At 44.3% G+C, this 23229-nt stretch overlaps 1 non-coding gene across 1 annotated transcript; it reads right to left on the minus strand.

Annotated features, from left to right (window-relative positions):
• Window positions 1-250: 250 nt before the first annotated feature.
• On the minus strand, window positions 251-388 carry LOC129326837 (small nucleolar RNA SNORA17). Its single transcript, XR_008596757.1, has one exon. It is a non-coding gene; the product is annotated as a small nucleolar RNA SNORA17 (small nucleolar RNA).
• Between the last annotated feature and the right edge of the window lie 22841 nt (window positions 389-23229).

Below are 23229 nucleotides of genomic sequence, written 5' to 3' on the forward strand. Positions count from 1 at the left end.
TCAATTCAACCCATTTTCACATGCTATATTAGGGCCTCCAACCAGATATTCAAGTCTTTGCTCAGCCTGCAGCACAAACAGGAGGTCTAACCATTCAAGGTCTAACCATTCCTCCATAGGTGGGGGAAAAGGACCTATGCAGCCATGCCCAACTATTCACTGAAATGCATCACACTGTTTCCCACCAACCCAGAACCTTCTGAGCAAGACCCAGAGACCTGCACTGCCATGCAAGACAGCAGTTTGCTGCTTTGTCAGGCTATCAGTCATTCTAAGTGCCCACAGGTCTACATTTCCGAGCACAGCATAGACACAGCCCATTTCTCTCTGCTACCTAATGACACAAACACAGCATAGCAGCCATGCTTGTAATGTCTCCCGTTCCAGGGTCTGTCACCTATCCCACTTGACTTTCAAGGAACTCCATTACAGCTACTTTTATTAAGCACAGACAAGTTCGGAAAGGCAAAGATGAGAACTACCAAAATTAAGAAACATGTGGTTTAACTAGGTCAAAACATGTAGCGTGAAGGATGGTTAAACAGCAGCAAAGGAGGAGAGAGGCACAAAGGTTCTAGAGAATGATGATACAGTTAAGAAAAGAAACATTCAATAGATAAAAAAGAAAAACAGGAGCCAGCAAAGAAACTGGAAGTAAGGAATAGGGGGAATGAACCCTAGGTGGGGCAACAGATGATGTTACAGTACTGATGATCACATAACACTGACATATATGAAGAAAGTGGCTTGTCATTTCCTGTACTTCTGGTTGTGAACCAGAACCTCTAACCAAGAAACTAAGAAGCAACTATAGATATGACATCAGCTGTTGATATTCAACATTCTATGTCAAACAGATGCCTTTACTTTTTATGGCATATTTCCATTTAAATCATTGGAGGCTTGCCATTGAAAGTAATGGAATGTACACTTATGAAAAATGTTTTGCATTCCTTATTTTCATTATCATTATACAAGAGTTGTGTGGTAATTCATATACTTACTCAATACTTCATTCATTCTTTGGTCCAAATTTTAAAAAAATCTCTATACGTGTAAAAAAACTTCTGGTTGGATATTAAAGCTGCCAGCATTGACATTTGCTATAGCCAGCTGGAAAATTTTCTGTCTCACCAGTGCTGATGCCACGACCTTACTCATACTTCTCAGTAGCAGGAGAAAACAGGAAATAACTGAAGCTTTTTCGCAACTTCCTCATTCCTCCTGTCTTTCACCAAAAGCAGTCAGTCACTGCCAGTGGATTGTGAGTAAACAAGTGTAGAAGAAGAACCAATACAGCTGTGACCGAAATTCAGACTTTTTGACAGGCTGTTCCAAAAGTGTCAGATTGGTTGTTTGCCACAGTGAGCTTGAGCCTTTGGCACTCAAGAGGTTGCTTCATGGGCTTCTGTATGAATTGACCCAGAAAAACATAGATTTCATCTTTTGCCTTTCTTCATAACAAGCATTTCATAGCATGTGCAGCTTTCTGACCATTTTTAGAAGTCATTTTATTGTCCTAAAGTAATGCAGCTAGAACTGCTTTTCATCCATTTGGGGATGCTGTGTGACGGGGAGAGGATTATGAATTTTCATTCCTTCTGCTCAGAAGGACTGGGATCTGGCTCACATGGCTACAAAGATATTGTCAGAGATTATGTGGGTCTGTGTTACCAGGAGAAAATTTTTGCTCTTTATGAGTGAAATAGGTATAATTATCACACCCCATTGTAATGTTATTTTGAAAATGAAGAACACGTCAAGAATATTTAATGTCAAGAATATTTAATATTAGTGTGTGACAAACAAATCAGACACCCTGGATTTTTTTTTGCATTAAGTAATCATTTTATACAACACATACAAATTATAAGCATATACAAATTATATAAATAAATGGATAATTACCTAATATCACAATATAAGTTCTCTAGCATTCCCATATTAGCCTCAGAAACAGAAAAAATGCAGTTCAAATTTGCAGTTATACTGAAGTATTAAAAATTTGCTTTTCAAAACCTCTCTTTACTTTCACTGAAACATATTGTTAAATCCTGACAACAAGGAAAAGGGGGAGGAGAACAGTTTTGAAATGCTGTCTTAAAATATTGTAATAAAAATATACTACAGTTTAGAACATATTACTTCAAAATGAATTTGGCCATAGAAATTCATTAATTTTTATGAAATCTTAAGACTAAACAACCCAAAAGACAAGAAAACTTTTGTAATAGAAATTCATTAAATTTTATGAACATTAAAAAAAATATCACCAAGAGAGCATGAGAAATTTAAAAGAGGTTCAGCAAAATGGTGCAATGGTTAGTTTGTTGTACTAAGACTGGAGAGATGGTGGTTCCAATCAGCCTTGAAGTTCACCTTTGACTAGTCAAACTCTCTCAGCTGAGCATAATTCACAATGGTTTTTTTCAGGATAAAATGAAGGCTTTCTTCAATACCATCATTACATTAGCAGAATCTTGTCAAGTTCAGTTGTTTAAAATGATTTGTGACTTGATGACACCTTAGTTCGATCCTGTCAGTGATATTAATTTTGCCTCTAGCTGTGATGTTCTTTGCTTAGAAAATATCTCTCATCCATTCCAACCTTGATGTCAACTTGAGAGCAAATCCCATACTTAAGATGTTTGACTTAAAAGCTTGTCCTGTAGTTAAGGACTGATCTTGCTTATGGATACTGACAGGGTCCTTGGGAGTGTGACAGTCATCATTTTGGCTTTTGATTAGTATGCATAATGGGAAAAAAGCCCAACCCCCCCCCCACAGAAATCACTCTTTTGTCTCGTTAAACAGCTTCTGGAATGGTGAAGCAAATTCAGGAAACTAAATTGTAATGAGCCCCTCACACCCATTTCATACTTTATAACAGTAGGCTGGCATTGGGCTCACCTCGCAGGGCAGCATCTTCTTTTCCTGAACAGCATTCACCAATCAGATCCCAAGGGGAGAGAGACTTTACATTATTAACTAACTTTGTTGGCATGAAAGGGGGATGAGACTAATGCACATGACTGCATCTCCCCCACCCCACCTCATCACTACCCAGGAAATAGTATTGTCTCTCTCCCTTCCAAATTGGGTCTTTCCAAGGGGAGATTCTTCTCTTCCTATCAGCTTTGGAAACATTTGGAAGGGAGACTTCAGTCACAAGCTACAATTCAAAAGACGCTTCCCTGGGAGTACGCATTACTGAATAATATGGGACTTACATCTGAGTAGAACCATTTATGATTTCTTCCATAGTCTTTCAGGGCTCTTTCTTTTTCGGAGTCAAGTGGCAAACATATACCTATTCCTCCCTTTCGAAAACAATCCTGCCTGCTCCCAAAGCAAAACATAGGTCAGGTTTTTTTGGGGGGGGGGAAGAAATTCAGACAGTCATTCACCATTACACTTGGGTAATGGAGAAGATTGGCAGCGAGAATGCTCCATTTTTGCAATGGAATGCTGAGCATCAAAAGGAAGGATTTGGATTTGCCCTTCATTGTGAGAACAAAACTAAAAAAGACAAGGAAACATAATAGAAACAGGCAACAGAATAATGTAAAGGTAAGTAAATTATTGGCATTACAGAAAAAGAAAAAAAGTTAACATGAAGCAGGCTTGTTTTTAATGTTGCTGCACTACACTGGTTGGAGTACTCTCCTACTAAGGAGCCTGCTGCTGCAGCCCCACCCAGAAACAGTCACCTTCTATGGGTTCATTGTTTTTTGTGTGTGTGTGTTATTGCACATGATGAAAAACTCAGTGGGTTTAGATTAGAAGAGAGTCTGTTTGATACAGTTTTTGGTTACGTGTGAAAACAGCTTCCCCAGTGCCTTGTTTCCCCACCCCTTGAAAAGAACAGTGTGAGTTTGCGCATGTGTGGCCAATGTGCACATAATGGGCCAAAATTCATGAAAATTAAAAAAACAAAAACAAAAAACAAATTGTTCCCATCAGGCATTGGCCCACCCACAACATACTAGTAAAGGAATTGAATTATTCCAGATATCCTGGAATCAAAACTGAAATGGAAATTTTCTTGGTACAGACCCCCACTCTTCTCCAGGTTCCATTCTTCTCCTGGCTTTTAAAACCATTCATACTTTGTTGATTGCGGGGGCGGGGTTCCTATCCTTTTGAACAAGATGATTATTGGAACTTTGCTTTAAAATTTTGGGAAGTGTTGGGTCAGTCTCCAATTTGCCTTTTCTGGGGAAGATGATAGAGTATGTGGTGCCAGAGTAGCTCCAGGAGTTTATGGATGACACATTTCAGGCCTGGGTTTGGAAATGAAATGAGTTTAGCTGTACTGGTGTGTCATCTTCATTTAAAGCTAGACAGGGGACATTCAGCTCTGTTGATACTTTAGATCCTTCAGATGTCTCTGACACAGTAAACCCCTTCATCATTATCTGCATCTTTGGCACTGAGTGTCATCAATATGCAGATAACACCCAGCTCTGCATTTAATTATCCAAGCCTCCAACTGCTTCTTGTTTCTTAACCGGTGCTTTGAGGCCATGATCAGTGGCCTAAGGCAGAACAAGCTGAAGTTGAATCCAGACATGACAGAGGTGATGCTGGTTGTAAAGGCTTGGATATTCTAGAGGGTTCGATATTCTAGAGGGACTGGATCCACTTGCACTGGATAGAGTGATCGGCTTTTGCAGATTGGGAGAAGAGCTTGGTGGTGCTCATGATGAACCCAGTCTTGCTGTTTGGTACAGTGGCTAAGAGCGCCTTCTGACAGCTTCATTTGGTTCACTAACATTTTCCTTTCTTAGAGTTTGCCAATGGGCCAGCTGATCCAGTTTTTTTGTAATCTCACAGATGGATTATTGTCAGGAACTAGTGAATGTTAACATATGTTGCCCATTTTGAAAAAGCTACACTGGCTGCCAGTTTGTTCCCAAAATCGTTTCAAGATACTGGTGATGACCTTTAAAGCCACAGACTGAGGCCCAGATATGTGAACAAAGATCTCCTCTCATACATTTCTGTTACCCAAATAGGAGGTCTCCCTAATTAGTTGGAGGAATTATCTTCAAGGAGGCAAGCAAAAGGAGGTTACTGGGATTCCCCACCTATGTTTAAGGAGATTATTCCCTTAGAGGACTCTCAAAATAAAGTAGGCAGATGTTCAACAAGAAAGGGTTTTTTTATTACAAGAGAAATAAAAGGGCAAACATACAGAAATCACACATAGCACACATACAAAGTTAACTAAGAAAATCAGAGAAAAAAGGGGAAGAAAGCAGTTTCAGTAGGGCGATAGTTACCAGTCTTGAATAAAGAGGTTCACAGACCAGCGAAATGACCAGCATTTCATGAGGAGAAGAAAAGAAGCCAGGACTGATTTGAGGGTCCGTGGCGAGTTCCAACACACACGCACTGGGGGCTAGGGAGTCCCATCATGGGGTGAAATGCTCTCTGGGGCAAGCTGATATCTTTGCCCCCCAAACAATGGCTTAATGGATATCTCCGGAGGTGAACAATGGAGTTGGGAGTGGTTTCCTAAGGTGGACTATACATGTGAAAGGTACTTGATGATCTTTTTAGCACTGGGTGAGGAAAACTATCAGTTTTGCTGAATAGCTTTGATTAGGGTACATGGGTGTGAGGAAGGGAAATTGGGAGTTGACAAGATAAGTCAGATGTTTCCTGGGAGCCTCATTGTTTGAAGTTGTGTGTCTCCCTCCACAGTGTGGAGGGGCATCAGTCAGTTAGCTGCTCTGACTCACAGTTTAGTAATTTTCCAGGTTCCCACTGCCAGGCATCTGCTCTGGACAAGGCAGTCCCGTGGACTTATGATATATGAGGAAGAGGTGTTTATGATATTCCATCCATAAACTACCCTGTTAACATGAGGAAGTGGTCTGACTGCTAACAATTCCATGGGCCAACTTGGATCTTGTGGTTGCCACCTGTTGGCCTTTTCCTCACTTAGAGTATCCTCCACCATCTGCCTTAGCATAAGCCCTTTCTTTTTAAAAAAAGAATTTTTATTAAATAGTTTTTCCAAATAAATAAAAAACATCAATAAAAAAGGGGGGGGGGAGAAAAAGGATAGAAAAAAATAGAAAGAAAAAATAAAATGAAAAAGCAATTGATATTAGGTATAAGTACCAATTTTCTCTGTGAGAAGATATACACATTCAATAGTATAGTATAACTTCTCTTAATTAACCTTAAGTAACTATTTTTCCCCCTTCAAAACGTATTTCTCCAATTCCTAGTCTTCACAAATCTTTTCTATTTCAGCTACTGCTCTTTGGATTGTTTTCCATTTTAAGTTAGAGTTTAAGATCTGTGAGTTTTGCTCCACTCGTGAAACATATATTTACTCTCCGGTGCAGGAATGCTCAATCTTCCCATTCTTTGGATTGCAATTTGAGGGAAAATTAAAAGCAATCTCTTGAACATTAAAAACAACTTCACTTTTTTGAATATAAGATATAGATCATATGTAATTTACAAAAGGGTATTCTCTTGCTGCTTAACCCTTTCCTGTCCTTTATTTGTTTTCTTTGTTATTAAATAAAAATCAAGACAATTATTGTGTTTTGATACAGCTGAACTGGGGGATGGGAAGCTGTGTGGCTTATTTCGCTACTCTATCCTTGCCCATTTTGTTTGCCTGGTTTAATGGGCCTTATGGGAGTGTTTATGTCTGGATCCTAAATACACTTTTCAGGCTCATTCTTGCACTGATCTGCTATGACTACTCCTCCCCTGACAGAAGAGCTGCTTTTCGTGGTTGACAAAGCAAGCTAAACTCATGTGTGATTGGGGGCAACACCAACTCAATTGACGTTTAACGTGTGCACTCGCCTTCAAAATGGTTTGTGGAAAGGGAAAAGGGCTCCTGAGTGTGTGTACGGAGGCAGGAGAGGCTTCTTTGTCCCCACTTTCTACCCAATGCTCTTTTGCAGCTAGAAAGCACTGTGCCGAGTGGGTCTTACTACCCATTCCATGTTTCTCCTGGGCAAACATGAGGAAAAAAGAGAAAGAGAAGAGCCTGCCCCCCACGGCTCTTTTCTATCTGTGAAAGAGTGTTGCATGGAAAGTAGGGACAGAGGAAGCCACTGCTGCCTCTGTGTACACACATGAGCACCCTTTCCCCTTTCCCCAAACCATTTCAAAGCTGAATGTGGTTACATGTTAAACACCACATGAGTTGGGGTTTTCCCCAGTCACACATGTTTTAGTGCACATGTAAGCCAGACCCCAAGATGCATGGCTTGTTTCTGTTGTATCCAGTCTTTCCCATTTGGTCTGCATGCCTGCCTGACTCACAAAGGGAAAAAAGGCACAAATATATTGAAAATTATTTACACTTCTTTCACTGCACAGTTCAGGAAATCCTGATTTATTTAGTTTTAAAATATTTTTATCCCTCCTTTCCTCATGGCTCAAGGCAGCTCCTGGTTTAAGCATGCAATTGATGAATGCCACCTACTGTGCAGCTTTAGAAGCATCTTGTCAGAAAATTGACATTGCAAACAGATTAAAATCAATCTTTGTGCTCTTGTTTTGTGAAAATTAACATGGACTGACATCAGTACTTGTTGGTGTTACCATTTTTTTATCCCAAGGCAGCATGACTAAAAGTCAACCTGGATTAACTGAAAATGATGTTTGTCACAGACATAAATAACCATGGGAATCATAACAAAATTTATAATTTAAAGACACTCCCTTATATTTAAGAGGAGTTAGCCATGTTAGTCTGCAGTTGCAAAATAGAAAATAGTCCAGTAGCACCTTTAACCAACTTTACTGTAGCATAAGCTTTCGAGAACCACAGTTCTCTTTGTCGAACTGTGGTTCTCGAAAGCTTATGCTACAGTAAAGTTGGTTAGTCTTAAAGGTGCTACTGGACTATTTTCTATTTTCCTTATATTTAATACTCGAAGATGAAAGTTTGTGAATTCCCTAACCTCAGTGGCCGTCGTTAGCTAGAGAACAAGACTTAGAGACTACTGTACAAGATATTTTAGTTGCTTTTCATATTAAACTTGTTTTATGCCTTTCCTCATTCTGTCCTCATCTGTGGACCAAATTTTTTTCAATGATGTCCTCTTAATTAGGCCAGGTACAAGCCTGGCTGCCATACAGCTTAATATTTAAGTATGTGTTTGAGTTGTATTTTCGGGGGGGGGGGAATACTCCTTTCTCTGTTTTAATCAGTGAATCCATATTTATAATTTGCAAAAATAAACACCCATCAGTTCTATAATATATGGCACCAAGCCTAAATATCACAGGAATAAATAGGCAACTGGACAATGTGATTATATATTAACAATTTTTTTACATATATATTACATAGACTTCCTCCACTAAGCTTCTTACAACAACAAGAGAAAAGAAATTGTCTGGCCTGGATATGAAATGCTTCTCTTTTGCATTCATGCCAGATAGGCATGAGGCATCAGAAGATCACAGTTTTCATATTATCCTGTTCCTGAGGAAGAGAATGTGCTAAACTCTGCATCTCAGCATTGCTTTCCAAAGTGAGACAAGATCTTTAAGACATGACATCTGGCACTGGGCCACCTCATTCACTTTAGAAGACTAGATAGGTCTCAATGCCAGAGGCATGTATCAGTCTTTGGACAGAGACACATACCCTGTGGAATTATGTACTGCTTACCTTCAAAGCCAAGAAAACTGTGAAGATGGAAAAGGTAGCTTATTTATCATACTAGTGCAATACATTATATCAAGACAAGGTCAAACCAACAAGAAAGTGTAGTACTTTTATATGTAACAGAACCATCCAAGTTGTGAACTAACTAGATGAACTTGCTGATCTTTCTTTTGCCCTCTTTTATTATTTGTCATATATTTATCTAGTTCTCTGATGTATTAGAGGGAAAGATCTTCAAGGCTATATTTATATCATCCAAAGTACTGTTTTGCATGTACAGCAACTGACACAATGGGATAGAACTAATGGGGACTTCATGATGTTAATGAAGCACAATAAAGTCCTAAAGTATAGTTCAAGAACACATGATACAGCAACTTTGCTGAAACTAATCATATATAGGTCCAGCCAATGCCTGAATTGCAGATGATCTTCTGTGTTTGGCCAGTGTGGTTTAGTGGTTAGAGCATTATATTACCATAGGGACATGTGGGCTTAAATCCCTACTCTCCTATGTCACTCTACTGGCAAAGTTGGGCCAGTCATTATGTCTTATGCATCTATAATAGATATACAGGAACGTATCTGGGCTATTATCCACTGCAAAAACGTTATTTTAACTTTGGGGAACATAGTATTTGTTGTATAGCTATCATCAGGAAGATGATATATTTTATTCTGTATATCTTTGTTGATATAATCCATATCAACAATAGAAATATGCTTATTCTGTTTAACAGCAAAAGATTTAAGTTATATAAAATAATCACTTTGCCTATTTTGCATTTTTTTCCTTACTAATATCTTTTTCTCACACACCAGAAAAACTTTCAGATATTGTACATTTACAAGAATGTTTTGACATAATGTGAGCAGTCCTCCAACAACTGACAGATCTAAAATTAGAGACAAGGATTGTTCACTGATTAATACTGAAGAACTCATGGTCTCGTCATACAAAGCCGTTTCAGCCCCAAATGAATCATTCAATATATAATTAGTAGACTTATGTTCAATCTGATCATTGGTCCATCTTGCTCACTACTGTCTAGGCTGACAAGCAGAAACTTTAACAAGTTTTCAGGCAGATCAGACTTCATGCCTATTAACTGTAGATTTCAGTATTGAACTTGTATCCTTATAAACAATAGCATGGTCCCTACTATGGATTATTTTACCTGAAGGCTTTACATAGAAGTTGAATAAAAAGAGGGATAAGACTGCACCCTGTGGAACCCTGCAAGATAATTGTCCTGCTGAAGATGACCAGTCTCTTACAGCTACCCTTTGAGTCTGTTCCATGAGGAAAAATTTAACCAATCTAAGGCACATCCCTTGATTCCTACATTTGCCTCTAGATGCCTCAACAGAATGGCATGGTATACTGTATCAAAGGCTGCATATAGATCTAGTAGGAGCAACAAAGGAGAATGGCCTTTGTCTATATTCAAACGGTGGTCATCAATTAATGCCCCTAGAGCCATCATCTCATAGCCCAATCTGAAACCAGATTGAAAAGGGTTCATAATCATAACACAAGAGTTATCCAAGAAGACTTGGCATTGCTCTGCTACTGCTGTCTCAATCACTTTGCCCAGGAAGGGCAGATTGGAGACTCAGTGATAAATGTTCACATATTTTTTTTCTAAGGATGGTTTTCTTAAGTAGTGGGTGGATGACCACCTCTTTGAGTGGCTGAAGGAAGGTGCCTTGAGTTAGTGACTGATTTATGATCAACACCAAGGGCTCAGTTATGTGATCTTTACATGATTTTAGCAGCCAAGATGGGCAAGGATCTCGTGCACAGGTAGTGGCCTTCACAGATGCTAGGATCCTGCCTACATCTATTACTGTAACTCGGTCAAAATGGTTTCTAAGTGGAACAGGTCACACAGCTCCTTGGTAAACCACAGGAATGGTTTCCACCCAAAGCGTGAGTGAGGTCAATGAGGAGCAATGTTGTCAGTGGCTCCAAGGAGTTCCCATGCTACCACTGCAGCATATGTTTGATATTCTAAAATTCTCCAGAGCATTTTTGAATCTTGAAAAATCCATGAGCCTTCCTGGGTGGACCATTTTAAGGTGGGGGGGGGGGGTTGTGGGGTCTTGGGGCCATATTTACCCTTGTTTTCAGTAGGTAATGGTCAGACCATAGTTCAGGCTGATATCCATTCCTGAGTGATGACCTCTCTTCAAAGGCTCAATGCAAAAGATTAAATCTAAGGTGCGGCCTCTTTCATGTGTTGGGCCTATCTCTCTTTGAGAAAAGTCCAGGGCTGCCAAGGAAACTATAAAATTCTCAGCCAGCTCTGACAAGGAGCATGTTGAAGTTGCCCAGAACAACCAGTCTAGGTGTCTCCAGCAACATGTGTGACAGCATCTGGCAATTCAGAAAGGATGCTTACTGAGGAACTGTGTGGCTGGTAAACAAGCAGAATATCTAATCTATCTTTAGTTCCTAATGTAATGGAAATACTATCAATGCCCACTATAGCTTATACTGGGACTCTGTGGAAATTGAAGTACTCTTTATGAAAATTTTTATTAGGTGAGTACAGATTACAAATAAAATTTTTATTTAAAAACCTAAATATCAATTTCCCCCCACCCTTTCCGTCCCCCCTTTTCCTCAGACTTCCAACAGCTTTCCAACCCATATCTTATTTTATTACTTACTTAACAATTCCCTCTATATAATATCATTCTGTATTTCCTTAATAAACTAATAGTATCCATTAAATTCAAATCTATTCAAAGCTTAAACTTGACAATAATTAAAACTTCATTTTAAATGGTAAAGATCCCTATCTCTAATAGTTCTCCCAGTTAATAACTTTCAAATTGCCATAATTTCCCCTTCACGTCCCACTTTTTCTCCAAATATTCCTTCAATCTCCCCAGTCCTTGAAAAATTCTTCAGAATTCTGATCTCTCAGCCTTCTTGTCATTTTTGTCCATTTCTGCCATGTACAGCAACTTTTGTATCCACTCTCCAATAGATGGTATTTCTTGCACTTTCCATTTCTGCACATATAGTATTCTTGCTGCTGTTGTCATATAAAATAACAATGTTCTGTGCTGCATAGGAACATCTTCCATGTTTAGGTTCAGTAGCAGGAGTTCTGGGTTCTTTATTATTGAAATCTGCAAAATCTCATTTATCATTTCTAAGGTATCTCCCCAGTACTGCCTAGTTACCTCACAAATCCACCACATGTGATACAATGATCCTTCATGACTTTTACATTTCCAACACTTGTCAGACATCTTAGCATTTCCATAAGCTATTTTTTTTTGGCGTCAAATACCACCTATATATCATCTTGAAAACATTTTCCTTAATACTGGTACAGGTTGAAGTCTTCAGTGTATTTTTCCACAAGTACTCCCATGCCTCCATTGTTATGTCTCTTTGGCAATTTATAGCCCACTTCACCATCTGGACTTTAACAGTTTCATCCTCTGTATACCACTTCAAAAGTATTTTATAAATTTTTGAAATTTTCTTCTTACTTTCTTGTAGTATAGCTTCTTCCAATTCTGAGTCTTTCCATTTAATTCCATCTTTTGAACGATCCAAGTTATATAAGTCCGTTATCTGCCTATATTGAAACCATCCATAACAAGAAGCCAACTCTTCTTCTGTTTTAATTCTTATCATATTTTGTTCCTGGATAAGAATCTTTTTATAGGACAGACATTGGTCTCTGTTATAAATAGCTCTCGGGTCGATAGTTTCAAATGGTACTACCCACGAGGGGATACCTTCACCCAGATGTCTTTTATATTTTTTCCAGATTGTGAAGAGACTTCTTCTAACATAATGATGCAGAAACATAGAATCAGCTTTCAATTTATTGTGCCACAAGTAGGCATGCCATCCAAACAATTTTTATAGCCTTCCAAAGTTAGTAGCTTACAGTTCTCCAATGACATCCAATCTTTAAGCCAGACCAAACAAACTGCCTCATAATATAATCTGATATTTGGCAACTGCAGTCCACCTCTCTCTTTGGCATCACACAAAACTTTCATTTTTACTCGGGGTTTCTTGCCTGCCCATACAAAATCAGAAATCTTCCTCTGCCACTTTTCAAATTGCTTGCTGTCTCTAATAATTGGAATTGTCTGTAATAAAAACATGATCCGTGGTAACACATTCATCTTGACTGCCGCTATTCTTCCCAGCCATGACAGATTTAATTTATTCCATTTAATCAAGTCTCTATCAATCTGCTGCCATAGCTTTTCATAATTGTTCTTGAACAAGTCAATGTTCTTCGCTGTAAGCTCAATTCCTAAATATTTTACTTTATGCGTTACTTCACAATTTGTAATTTCCATCAATTCTTGTTGCTTTTGTTTGGTCATATTCTTACATAATATCTTCGACTTTCTCTTGTTCACATAAAATCCAGCCAAATCTCCGAATTACTTTATTTTATCTAACAACTTTGGCATATTTTGTATTGGATCCTCAACAATTCGGCACACCCAGCTGCAGCAAAGCTGCTTTGGCTGGGTGCCGTCCATTGCTGCCTTGCCTGGAGGGAGGGGCAGACTCCCTTCCCGGGCATACGGGGATTCTGGCTGGGGGCGGAGCCAATGCTTTCAAGCGGCTCCGCTTTCCCAGCCAGCAGTCGCTTTCTGCTTCGGAAGGAGAAGGAGTCCTTTTCCCTCTCTCCGAAGCAGTGGGCGGCAGCGGAGCAGCGAGGGACGAGCGGCGAGGGACGCGAGCGGCAGCAAAGGCTCCGGGTTGCTGTGGGGCCTTTCGTGGCCCCTCGGTGGAGCTGCGGGGCTGTTGGCTCCAACATGGTTGTCGGGGAGCGTACCTTTTCAGGCCGCCCCCAGCCCCCGTCCTCGACTTGCCGGGCCTCTCTGGGGGAGGCGGGTGAAGCTGCTGAGAGCGGCTGCGGGTTGGCGCCGGTGTGCGTGTGCCGGCTTCCCCGCGGCGGCAACGGGTCCTGCTCCTGGGGTCTTGGGGGGAGCGGGCGCTCTCGGCGGCTTCTCAGTTGGCGTGGCGCGCCTTCTCCGGCAGGGCTCGCCTCAGCGGGGCCCCTTAGGCAGCGCGGCCTACGGGCCTTGCTTGGGCTTCTTGGGGGGAGCGGGGCATTGGGCTGCTCCCTGAGTGCTCCTTTGTGCAGTGTGGGGCCGGGTTTTGCACCCACGTGTGCGCTGGTGGCCGGGCCTAGTCTGTGGGCTTTGCCCCGGGGTTAACAGTGCTGCCCTTCCCCCCCCACACACTCCAGAGGGACGCGCTTAGTGTCTGGTCAGTGGCGGGCCCTGAGTTTTTTTTTTCCCCCCTTGGCTTTCCCTGCCCAGTTCCCCTCATTTTGTGCATTGTGCACTAGGCCCATTTCTTCCGGCGGCCATTTTAGAGCAGTTACTGCCTGGTGGCCATTTTGGTTGCTACTGTTGCAGTATGCCTCCCAAGAAGGGCGGTGGCCCATCCAAGGGCAAACAGCCTGCCAAGCGTCCTGCAAAGAGGCCTCCCTCAGCCCCATTGTCATCTTTGGATGAGGAGGAGGGTGTACCCAGCAGGCAGGAGCTGCTGGACAGGCTAGCTGCTTTGGAACAAGCCTGTGCCAACTCTCAGCCTGGGAGCTCGGGGGTTCGGGCGCGCCGTCCCAGTAAGAAAGTTTCTGATGCTGTATTTCAGAGGGATATCTTGAAGCGCATTTCTGCCTTGGAGGAAGCGGCAGCATCCGATCGTGGTGAACCCAGCAGCAGCATGGGGGTGGCTACGCCGCCTGAAGAAGCACAAGGGGCTGAAGCTGAGCAGGAGTCCGTGGTGGACTGTGGGCAGGTGGCCATAGTGGTTGAGCTGGCAGTGCAGGAGGGTAAGTCTGTTCAGCCTTCCCAGGCATACACCTGGCCTTGGGGGCCCTGGGGTCAGTCTACTGCCTCCACGCCCCCCGGCTGCACTTCACCAGCTACACAACATTTTGCCCCTGCTTGGCCTTCAGCGATGCCTGCATCCTGGCAGGGTGGGGCTGGGACTACTTTTGGCCAACAGCAGGCACCTGGTGCTTCTACATCCTCTGCACCCCAGACTGGGGGCTTGCCCTATGGCTTTGAATGTCAGTGGGGTTTCCCCCCTTGCGGGCAATTGCCTTATGGAATGGTGCCGTACAGAGCTTTGCCATTCGGGGATACGGCTTTACCCCTCGGTGACCACTTAACTCAAGCCACCAGGGAGAAGATATTAAAAGGGGAATATGTAGATGTCTTTACCCTTCTCTTCAGGGAACTGGAGAAGAAGGATAAAGATGATCTGGATGAGAGAGACAAAGAAAAGATTAAGCGCAGGAAGGTAGACCGGAATTGGTCAAATTGGTTACCGGGGTTCCTGATCTATGCCGGGGTATTGGCCAGAGCACAGCCTTGGAGGGCCGTGTCTCTTTTTCAATATATAGACATTATTTATAAGGGATACACCGGCTTTGTTGGGGTGGCCTGGCTCCAATACGATGAGGAGTTCAGGATGCGCGCCGCCATGTATCCGGGCCTGCCGTGGGACCAGGTGCACCAGCAGCTTTGGTTGCAGGTCATGCCCCCGGCCAAACCTAATTCTGGGGACAGGTCCGACAGCAGTCATCTTATTCAGCGTTCCCAACCAGCATCAGGTTCCCGCGCCCCCGCGGGGCAGCAGGTTCAACCCCGGCTGCTCTGTTGGGATTTCACATCCAAGGGGCAGTGCAACCGGAAGGCTTGTAAGTACAGACATGAATGTCCTTCCTGCAGTGGCCCCCACCCATACTCGGCATGCCCTAAGTCCAGGCAGGGGAGTGGGGGAAAGCGCTTGGGGGGGGTAGCAATCAGCAAGGACCTGGTAAAGGGACCCAGCCCGGTAAGGCTGAAGGTCCTTAGGCACCTGTTGCATTTGTATCCCCGGCGCGGAGATGCTGAGTACCTGCTTTCAGGGTTTGAGTTTGGTTTTCGTATTCCTTTTCAGGGCCAAAGGGGTCCTTTCATGTCAGCCAACCTTCGGTCAGTGGCTGGCATGGAAGGTGTGGTGCGGGCCAAGATTGCGAAGGAGTGCGCGGAGGGCCGGGTGCCCGGCCCTTATGACTCCCCTCCTGTCCCTTGTTTTAGGGTGTCTCCGCTGTGGGTGGTGCCTAAAAAGGCGGCCGGTGAATTCCGCCTTATCACCATCTGTCCTTCCCCAAGGGTGGTTCGGTAAACGATACTATACCGGAGCATCTTTGTTCAGTCCGTTATACATCTTTTGACCAGGCGGTCAAGGTGGTGCGTAGGTGTGGTGTAGGTGCGGAACTGGCGAAATGCGACATCAAGTCAGCCTTTCGCCTCCTACCTGTACACCCCGGGGATTTTGAGTTGCTTGGGTTTGCATTTGAAGGAAAATTTTATATGGATAGGGCCCTACCCATGGGTTGCTCCATATCGTGTGCGGCTTTTGAGCGCTTCAGTTCCTTTTTGGAATGGGAGTTGCGGCGCCGCATGGCCTGCCCTGATACCTGTCATTATCTTGATGATTTTTTGTTTTGTGGGCCAGCTGGTACCGGGCAATGTGCCAGGATGTTGGCTGGTTTTGTGGGCCTTGCCGAGGAACTTGGTATTCCTTTGGCACATGACAAGACTGAGGGCCCCTCCACTGTCTTAACTTTTCTGGGCATTGAGCTGGATACAGTTCAGCAGTATTTCCGGCTCCCTGCCAATAAGGTTGAGGACCTTAAGAGTAGAGTAGGGGATTTTCTGGGTCGGAGTAAGGTTACTCTCCTGGAATTGCAGCAGTTGGTGGGGCACTTGAATTTTGCCTGCAAGGCAATTGCTCCTGGTAGGGCATTTTTGAGGCGCCTTTGTGATGCCATGGGGAAATTGCAGTTTCCTCATCACAGGTTGCGCTTGAGTAAAGGTATTCAGAGTGATCTTTGGGTCTGGCAAAAGTTTTTGCGGTCATATAATGGGGTGACATTTTGGAGAGAGGACTTGTTGCTTGAAGCTGAGCTTCAGGTGACCTCCGATGCCTCTGGATCTTTGGGATTCGGGGTTTATTTCAGGGGCCATTGGTGTGCTGAACGCTGGCCGGTGGATTGGGCACAGCGGGGACTGTCTAAGGATTTGACATTTTTGGAATTTTTTCCTTTGCTGGTAGCAGTGTGGCTTTGGGGGCGGGAGTTGGCCAACAGCACGGTACATTTTTGGTGTGATAACCTGGTGGTGGTGCACGTGGTTAACTCCTTGTCGTCAAAATTGCCCAGGGTGATGAGGCTGGTGCGGGCCTTTACCCTTAAATGCTTGCTGCTGAATATATTATTTAAGGCCAGACACGTTCCTGGGATGAGTAACGGGGTGGCAGACGCTTTGTCTCGCCAACAGATGGAGCGGTTCTGGCACCTGGCTCCAGAAGCCGATCGCCAGCCAGTGCGGATGCCCAAGGAGCTGTGGCAGCTTGGGAGGCAGAAGCGAGGCGGGCAATCCAGTTAGCCTTAGCCCCCAGCACACGGAAAGCCTATGACCGGGCGATCAGGCAGTTCACTGATTTTAGGAAGATGGTAGGACTTCGGGAGCTTTGGCCTGTCCCGGCCGAGCACCTGATTCACTTTTGCGTGTCGCAACGGGAGCACTGCCTTTCTGTCCGGTCTATCAGGGGCCAGCTAGCTGCTCTTGCCTTTTTTAGCAAGGCACGTGGCCTGCGCGAAGACACTGGGGATTTCCGGATACGTAAGATGTTAGAGGGTTGGTCCCGGGAAGCTGGCCCCTCTAGGGACCAGAGGCAGCCCATTTCCCCATCGGTGCTTAAAGGGCTGGGAGCGACCTGGGCTGAGGTTTGCGCTTCACGTTTTGAGCAGAGGCTCTTCCATGCAGCCTCTTTGGTTGCCTTTTTTGGGGCCTTGCGGGTTAGTGAATTGGTGGTTCATTCCCGTAGGGATGCCTCTGGCAGTGCTTTGCTAGCACAGGACATTTCCTTCGTGGGTGACAAGGTATCTATCCGGATCCGTAGGTCTAAAACAGACCAGGGACAGCGTGGGGCCACCCTGTTGTTGGGGCTGTGCACAGACCGTGAGCTGTGCCCGGTTCAGGCTTTGAGGGACTATGTGAGAGTCCGTGGGGAGGCCCAGGGGGTCCTGTTTCGCCATAAGGATGGGACACCTCTGACCCGGTTTCAGTTTTGGGCCGTTACGGAGAAGGCCCTTGGAAAATTAGGACTGGTTGGGGTTAAGTTTGGTACCCATTCCTTTCGGATTGGGGCCGCCTCTACGGCTGCTGCTATGGGGTACACCCAGCGGGCCATACAGAGGGTAGGCAGGTGGCGGTCGAGCACGTTTCGCTCCTATGTCCGCCCTCTGCCTCAGTATTAATTGCCTACACTAACTGCTCTTTCCTAGGTGCGGCGTCGGTCCTGGGGAAGCGTAGTATCCTGATTTGCGGACACAGCATGGTGTTCTGGGCTGCCCATCAAGCCAGGAGAACACCGATCGGATCCCAGTTGGGGCTGAGTGCTGTGGCCACAGTCGAATGGCTGGGTCGGCGGGGCCTGCGTTGGCCTGGTTTGTTACCACTCTTGTTTAGGGGGCGGACGGGTCCGCCCCCGCATATTTTGGTCGTTCACCTCAGGGGAAATGACCTAGGTTTAGTGCAGGGAAAGGCCCTGTCACTGCAGGCAACTGATGACCTTCGTGAAATAAGCCGCCGGTGGCCGGGAGTGCTCATTTTCTGGTCCGAGATACTGCAACGCCGGGTGTGGCGGGAGGCCTTGAATCCGCGGGCCGTTGAGCGTGCTCGCCGTAAGGCCAACAGAGCTATGAAGAAACCCTTGGGGGAAGGCTTGGGGATTTACTTGCCGCACCCTAGGATAAGGGCCGAACTTGCCCACCTTTACAGGAAGGATGGTGTACATTTGTCACCAGAGGGCAACGACATTTTCCTTGATGATTTTAGGCAAGGGCTGGGGTTGGCCTTGAGCCACCTGTGGGGTGCCAGGGCCTAAGCAGAGGCTTGGCCCTTGCGTTGGCAGGAGATTCTCGGGAATAGGAAGCGGGACGGTGAGCACCCAGTGGCATTTCCCCATGTGGGAACAGGGTCTGCCATCAGTGCGGTATGCTTGTGACGGCTACCAATGCACAGGCAGATGCCTGCGGGGATCCCCAGGAGCAAGCCCTTCCCTCATGCTGTACGGCTGGGGCGTTAGGAGCTTGCGGGGGGGATCCATTCACCTGGCTGGCCGGGTTGCAGTCATTCTCAGGATGGCCTACACCCGGGGCTTTGGGGCTTGCCCAAACAGGTCAAGGCGGAGGTCCAGCGTTGACCCCGTGGCTTGACCTGTACCGCATAGTTGGCCCTTGCCTTAGTTATAGTTATATTTACTGTTATATTAATAAACGGCCCTTTACCTCCAAGCCTGTGTCTGTCTCTTCTTTCCGGCTAAGGCAGCAATTCGGCACACCCAGCTGCAGCAAAGCTGCTTTGGCTGGGTGCCGTCCATTGCTGCCTTGCCTGGAGGGAGGGGCAGACTCCCTTCCCGGGCATACGGAGATTCTGGCTGGGGGCGGAGCCAATGCTTTCAAGTGGCTCCGCTTTCCCAGCCAGCAGTCGCTTTCTGCTTCGGCCCACCCACCTCGCCCTGTCTCAGTGCAGGATTAGCCGGCTGCTGTTTCAGAGCCAGGTAGGAATTTTTTGCCTCTTCACTATATTGGCCTTTGGTGTGGGGTTTTTTTCGCCTACCTTGCACTGATGGCTGTGGCGGAGGTTTTGGCCTGGGTGGTGCTGTGTCGGTCCCTTGGCAGGAGATTCTCGGGAATAGGGAGCGGGACGGTGAGCACCCAGTGGTATTTCCCCATGTGGGAACAGGGTCTGCCATCAGTGCGGTATGCTTGTGACGGCTACCAATGCACAGGCAGACGCCTGCGGGGATCCCCAGGAGCAAGCCCTTCCCTCATGCTGTACGGCTGGGGCGTTAGGAGCTTGCAGGGGGGGGATCCATTCGCCTGGCTGGCCGGGTTGCAGTCATTCTCAGGATGGCCTACACCCGGGGCTTTGGGGCTCGCCCAAACAGGTCAAGGCGGAGGTCCGGCGTTGACCCCGTGGCTTGACCTGTACCGCATAGTTGGCCCTTGCCTTAGTTATAGTTATATTTACTGTTATATTAATAAATGGCCCTTTACCTCCAAGCCTGTGTCTGTCTCTTCTTTCCGGCTAAGGCAGCAATAACCATCACGTCATCTGCAAAAGCTCTAACTTTGTAGGTGAAATCTTTAATTTTTCTGCCTCTTATAGCGTCATCCTCTCGAATCTGAATCAATAGCATTTCCAAAATCAAGATAAACAACAATGGAGATAATGGGCAACCTTGCCTTGTACCCTTTCTGATTTCCATTTTTTTTTGTTAAATCCTTATTAACTACAATTGCTGCACATTGGTCTTTGTAAATCGCTCTTACCGCTTGAATAAACTTTTTTCCCATTTGCAGCTTTTCCATTGTGGCGAACATAAAACTCCAATTTAGATTATCAAAAGCTTTCTCTGCGTCAACAAAGAAGAAACCAACTTCTTTCTCACAGTGTTTGTCATAATATTCTATCACATTTAAAACAGTTCTCAAATTGTCTTTAATTTGTCTATTTGGAAGGAAACCTGCTTGTTCTTCTGCAATAAATTCCATGAGCCCCTCCTTTAATCTCAAAATTGAAGTACTCTTGAAGGATAATAGCAACTCTTTCTCCCCAGGAAACTCTGCGGAGTTGGTGGTAGACCACAAAACCAGGTAGAGTTAGTAGAGCTAGACACACCATGTCATTTTCTTCCAGCCATGTCTCTGTTATGCAAGCTGGGTTAATTTGCTCTTCCTATACCATCTCAGTGAGATGTGTAGTTTTGTGCCTTTTTGAGGTCTGGTTAATTGTAAAAGTTAGACTCCTTATTTAAGCCCACTCTGTCATAGACATCTGCTGTGGCAGTTGTACATACACACCCATTTGGAGCCAATATAGGATTTGCTGATTGCTTCACAGCTAGGCAGGAATTTTCAGGCCCCTTTCAGATTTGTCAGCAGGAGGCATTTTTCCTGCTTTACATTGTTTTGAAACATGGGCATTAAATAGGCCTTGTCCCAAGGGATTATTTAAGCTCTAGTTAGGGTTTAGCAGGAGTAATTCAGTTTTAAAAGCATAAATGTAAGGACAATTGGCAAGCACCTTGAGAGGCTTAACAGTTACCTATGCCAGAAATTACCTATGCCAGTTATTCACAGCTGACTATATCCAGGATGAGAGGACTCCTTTGGTGTTGGGAAGCATCAGCTGAGCCATAACGCTGAACAGCATGATGTTGATGAGGATCAGAATCTCACAGCAGATGTTTAGAGTGCAGGCAAGGAGAAGGGAGGTGTGGTAGCAATACTTTCTGACCTTTGCCCAAATCTTGGTAGACTACTTACATAGGTCAACCCATATGAAAAGAGAAGATAATAGTTGATAATTCAGTGCAGACCTGCCATAGTTTAGCCCATAATTGAAACATGTATTTTCATTCCCCTCTGTCATTCACAGATAGTATGAATGCTACAACCAAACTGTGCTCCATGCCACCGTGGTTCATCTGGGAAAGCTAAGTAGCAAAGCAACATGCCTTTTGTCAGCCATTTCAGACAGTGCTAGCATAAACTTTGCACACTCTGCAGTAAAAAATGGCAAGATGTGGGCCAGCAGCATGAGGACTGACATTTTCTGACAATATATGATCTCCCACATAATGTTGTCAGATTTCATAGATCTATACTACAATTATCTACTTACAAGCCAAAGGTTGCTAAGATGTGTCCTCAAAATCATCAAGTGAACAAGCAGATCCACAATATGTTTATCAGTATCAGTGACAGGAAGCCATTGTTTTACAATAACAGATTAATCTTTGTCTTGGCAGATGGAAGTGATAATAGGTTCATCAGGTAGAGTATCATTTTAGTTATTTCATCAGTTTTGAAAGATGTAATTTCATGACTTTAGCCTTCTGGGTGGGATGAAAAAGAAACACAAAACAAATACATAAATGGCAACACAACATATTTACCATTTTATATTAACAGCTGTCATCTAATAATAGTTGTCTAATAGTAGCAACTGTGATCTAGAAGTATCACATTTACTTGTATGGTAAAAACAGTACTTCAACATTTTTCCTTGATAAAAGAGGTTGTGGTATGTTAAACAGTTATCATTTTCACTGGTATGGTAAACATTCATAATGTAGTTCAAAAGTAATAGCGATGTAACTGAATCCCATTGAAAGTAGAGATGATGTCCTTCAAGATCTCCACCATCCCAATGAGCATCATTTCCATCTTGTCTAGGTTTACTTTCAGTTTATTTAGTTTCAGCCATTTGACCACAGCTATCAGACAGAGGCTCAAAACTAGAGATGGGCACGAACTGAAAAAACCCCTGAACATTATGTTAATTGTTCATTGCCATCCACAAACAGGGACTCATGAACAACCATGAACATGGCCCTGTTCACAAACATGTGCGTGGTTGGATGTTTGTAGGAGCCAGCAGGCTCTCCTCCAGCCATCATCCAAGTTTGGTCAGGATACTGCACCACTCCCAGAAACCTTACCTGAGCAGGCAGCAGGAAAGGTACCAATAATAAATAATAGCTTGGCCCGGAGCCTGGCAGCAGCCCTGGAACCTGAAGGGATAGATCCATATCCCACCACACACAAAGAAAATTCAAGCTCCAATGCACTCTCTCTATCAAAATGCCATCAGCATCTGTCTCTTTCTCTCCACTGTCTGCAAAGCCAGAGCTGGGAGCCCCCCTCCCCCCTGGTCTTTGCTCCCTTGTAACAAATTTGGAAATCCACACTTGAAAGGAAGACCTACCTATCAAGCTAAATTGGGCTTAGATTGGGGTTTCCAGGGCAACAGCAGGAGTTCAGACAGAGTTCAGACAATCCCTGCCTAAGTTGCCAAGGGAATTGATTGCAGGTGCCAGGCTGTCTGGCTTGACAAACAGCAACGAATGAGGCTCGCAATGACCACCTGTTTGTTTAGAATGGGGCCTCACAAACACCTTGTTCTTGAACAGCAGATTGGGCTGTTTGTGGCTTTTTTTTGTTCGTATTGATGCTTGTACCCATCTCTACTCAAGACCTTTACTGCATAACCAAGAAATTTGGAGAGGGGGAAATAGAGCTGGGCATGATCCACATATTGATTGCAGCCAATTCCATAGCTCCTAATGATTTCTTCTAAAGGTTTTACATACAAGTTGAATATGGGTAATAAAATTGCACCCTGTAGAACCCTGCAAGATCATCCCCACACTAAGGTCAGCTGATCTCCAGCCACAAACCTTTGGGTCCATTCCATGAGCAATGGTTTAAGCCAATCCAAGGTATGTCCTCTGAGATCCACTTCTACCTCCAGCCACCATAACAGGATGACATAGTATACTGTATCAAAGGTTGCAGAAAGATTCAAGAGGAGTAACAAAGAATCATGGCCTTTATCTAGATTTAGATGGAAGTTGCAATGGTTTGCTTTTTAAATAAATACCTTATCACCTTTGCCTTTGTACCTTTATTTTAGCTCCTACTTATATTACCTTA

This window comes from Eublepharis macularius, chromosome 3, assembly GCF_028583425.1.
Source record: "Eublepharis macularius isolate TG4126 chromosome 3, MPM_Emac_v1.0, whole genome shotgun sequence".
In the NCBI taxonomy this organism is placed as follows: domain Eukaryota; kingdom Metazoa; phylum Chordata; class Lepidosauria; order Squamata; family Eublepharidae; genus Eublepharis; species Eublepharis macularius.